Consider the following 3,858-nt stretch of genomic DNA (forward strand, 5'->3'; position numbering starts at 1 on the left):
CTCGCTCCACCTCCGGCGTCTCCGCGGGCGCCGCCTGCGCCAGACGGGACCACATTTTCTGGCTGCCGCTGGATGGAAGGGGTTGGGGTGTTAGGGCGGGGAAGACGTCTGGGGTACAGAAGTCGTAAATCCACAGCACGACACCCCGACGCGGTTTCAAATAAACCCCCGAGTGAAAGTGTGTCTGCGCCGCGGACTATGGGGGAGGGGAGCGCCCGGCGCCTGTCCGGGTGGGACCCTGGCCACGTGTCAGGGGACCCCGAGCTTCTCTGCGGCGCGGCGCCCCCGCATCTGCAGGTCCTTCCAGCGGCGTCCACGCGCCAGAGATCAGGCTTCCGTTCCCGCGCAGGTACCCAGCCTGGAGACGGCGTCGGGGCCGCCCACAGCCGGTGTCCGGGGAGTCAGAACAGAGCGCGGGTGTTGCTACCTGCAGCTCCTCCCACGAGAGCTGAGCTGCCGCGACCTGGGTCCCCAGGGCGCCACTGGGTTGGGCCAAGGGACCGGGGGGCTCGCAAGGATGCCCCGCTGGGCTGGGGGCGCGCAGCGGGAGCCCGAGGCTGCCGCCAGGGGCGCCAGGGCCACGCCCACGCCCGCCCCTCCTTTGAACTGCCTTTCGCAGTGGGTCCTGGCGTCCCCAGGCCTGGGGGCCAGGATTTTGCGGAGAGTTTCCGTTCGCTGCCTTCCAGAACGGACAGGCCAGGCAAAGCGCCCTTGGGGCGGAGTCCCAGCGAGCGCGTCCCGTGGCTGCTGGCGCCCCGCACCCGCGACATCGGGGCAGACCCAGGGGGCTGTGGCGGAGCGCAGGGCCCTGCCCAGGTTGGGGAGCGGGCTGGCTGAGCCTGCGCCCCGCGATCACTGGCGGGACCCGAGGCCGTGCCCTGCACGGGGCCGGGGCTGCGCGGTGTTTGGGGGCCCAAGCCGGGGAGCTGCTGCTGCTCCGCCCTCCCCACTCCGAAGGCGCCGGCCTGGTGCTGGCCCCCCTGCGCGCCCGCGCGCTCTCAAAGCGCCCCTTATTCCCTGCCCCCCCCCCCGAGGGTGGCGGAATCCCGCTCTGTTTCTCTCTGTTTAATGCCGTTGCCGGGCCCACGGTGGCCGCGCTCCAGGCGCGCGCAGTTCCGGGGGCGGCGCGTCCAGCTTGCGGCCGGCTGGCCGGGTCCCTCCTCTGGCCACGGCGGCCCCTCCTCGGCCTCCTTCCTCGGCCTCCTTCCTCGGCTCTTCCTCCTCCGAGGAGTCCCAGGGTTTGTTTATAGCTGCTACTAGGAGAGACGCTCCCGGATTTTATTTTAAGAATTGGCGATGACTAACGAAGTTAAAAGGAGCTTAGGACAGAAAACAAGCGTATTTTTAGATGGCTGTTGTTTCTGTGGATTACTGGGCCGAATACACCCTTAGAAACGAAGACTCTGAGAGCCCCTCTGGGAGCCAGAGCCCAGTACCAGGCCAGGGTTTACAGAGACAGGCCCTGCAGCCCGCCCTGGGACCCAGGCCCTCACTCAGCACAGGGTCTGTGGCCCCGCGCAGCCGGAGCTGTGTGTCCACCAGGCCGCTAGGCTGTTTGTCCTACGGGTCCCCAAGGAGGCCGTGGCTTCCGCTGGTAGCAGCTCAGCCAGATCTCGCTTTTTGACCTAAATGTCTGTATTTTTTCCCAGCTGGGCCTAAATCAAGGCACCCTGGTGGCGCAGTGGTTAAGGCTCTCTGCTGCAACCTTAAAGGTCTGGAGTTCAAACCCACCAGCCATTCTGAGGGCAGGGACGAGGCAGTCTGCTCCCAAGAAGACTAACAGCCTTGGAAACCCTAGGGGGCAGCTCTAGTCTGTCCACAGGGTCCCTTCCTGTGAGTGGCACTGGACTCCAGGCAGTGGGTTAGGTTTGCCCCTGTAAGCCCTCAGCAGTGTTGACTTCCTGACGTGCTGTTTGGACCCCTTTAAGCATCCAACTTCCAAAGCCAAGCCCATGGCCATGGAGTCAATTCCAACTCACAGCCGCCCACCCCAGGTGACAGAGTGGAAGTGCCTCAGGGACTTTCTAGGCTGGGATCCTTGCATCCAGTTCCGCACTCCACAGTCTGCAAGTCCACGCTCACCCCTTCTTCCTGAGAATGCCTGTCACCAGCTAGAAGGGGCACAGGGCCCAGGATACCAGGAAACACTTTTGGGAGCTTAGCAATTTAGTCTGTTGTGGAGACCAGGATTAAATTAAGAAATCAAAATTAATAAACTGCTGAGATCTACAGAAGCCAGAATGAGTAACCACTACGCTGCAAATGCTGCAAAGGGTGCCCTGTGGCCGGGCACCAGCGTGCTCACCCCCAAACTCGCCTTGTGAAGTCTGGGCTGTCCTTGAGGCCATGAGTTTACAGCTTGGCGACTGGATAGCACAGCTTGAGTTGTTCCTAGATTCTGTAAAGCCCCATCACTTTCTGAACGTTCCACCCCACAGCTACGGCGTCAGTTTGCCGATCAGCCAGCCATCAGGTCATCAATCAACTCACCTTCCGTCTCTGGGCACTCACCCGCGGCTTCAGGATGAAGGCCGATCTGCTGCGCACAGCCCCTGAGAGAGTTCGCCCTTGCCCCTGGGCATGTTACCTCCTCACTGGCATCCCCAGTGCCCCCTTACCATGCCTCTGGAGCCTTCCTCAGACCGCCCCCCAGGTCTCCTGGCTCCAAGGATCCTCTGCGTCACACCTGGGCACTACCTGTTCAGGCACAACCCTGGTGCCCTCTCGCCTCTATGAGGTATGGGTTAAAGGAGGGAGCCCTGGCCTCAGACAACCTGCGTTTGAGCTCTAGTTCCAACTGTCACCACTCAGGAGACGACCACTTACATCGAAGATGGCCGTTCACCATGAGCGCACGTGTTTTGTCACCCTTTAGGAGCAGGGCCACATGACCCCTAATCCTTCTAGAAGACTGTGCCACACTGTCTCCTTGTCCTGGAACTCCTGTCTCCCTTCCCCTTGTAGAGGCCCCCTGCCCCAGAGCCTGCTGGGGGCCAGGCTCACCTCCAAACACCAGCCCAGCATCCCCACTGCCCCAAGCATGGAGCTCTCGGCCCCACACCCCCATCGCCCTTGCAGCCAAGTGCCTGTCCCCCATGCTGTGGCCCGGGTGCTGTTGTGTGTCAGCCTCTGCCCATCCGCCCCCTATGCTGAGACCACATTACCAGGGAGCCTCCCCCATGGGAGCGGGAGGCCTGCGCCACAGGGAGTGGCACCCAGAGCCCTGTCCAGGAGCGCCCACTTGTGGCAGGATTCCTCAGCTTTAGTCCATTGTGAACAAAAGCACCTTTAGGAGATTGTCAGAGAGCTCTGGTGGCAGTGTTTAGGCCTTTGACTGCTAACCAAAGGCTCAGTGGTTGAAACCCACCAGCCGCTCTGAGGAGGCTAGATGAGGCCGTCTGTTTCCATAAAGATTTACAGCCTTGGAAACCCAGTGGGAGTCACTATGAGTTGGAATGGACTTGATGGCAGTGAATTTGGTGTTTTTTTTGGTTTTAGGAGTTTGTCTGCTTTCTCTCAATCTATTCTATGTCCCACAAGCTCACTGCTCACTCTGCAATGCCAGCTTCAAGGAGCTCAAGTCCATCTGTCCCCTGCAGGTCCAGCAGATTCTGGGAGGAGGCCCACCCCTTGGCAAGTCTCCATTCTGGTCCCTGGACAGGCCTCAGTGCCCGTTGGCAAGGACACACCTGGGCAGAGCTCTGGGCCAGGCAGTGGAAACGGTTCACCCTGGTGGCCAACTTCAGGCCTATGTGTACTTCAGGAGGATGGTCCACTCAGCAAGAAACAGGCACATCCTCAAATAAGAAAACCTCAACTAGAACATGAGCAATTTTGAACTGTTTTTGAGAGCCAGTG

Source organism: Orycteropus afer, unplaced genomic scaffold (genome assembly GCF_000298275.1).
Source record: "Orycteropus afer afer isolate SDZICR_OR568_19922 unplaced genomic scaffold, OryAfe1.0 scaffold00385, whole genome shotgun sequence".
Lineage (NCBI taxonomy): Eukaryota > Metazoa > Chordata > Mammalia > Tubulidentata > Orycteropodidae > Orycteropus > Orycteropus afer.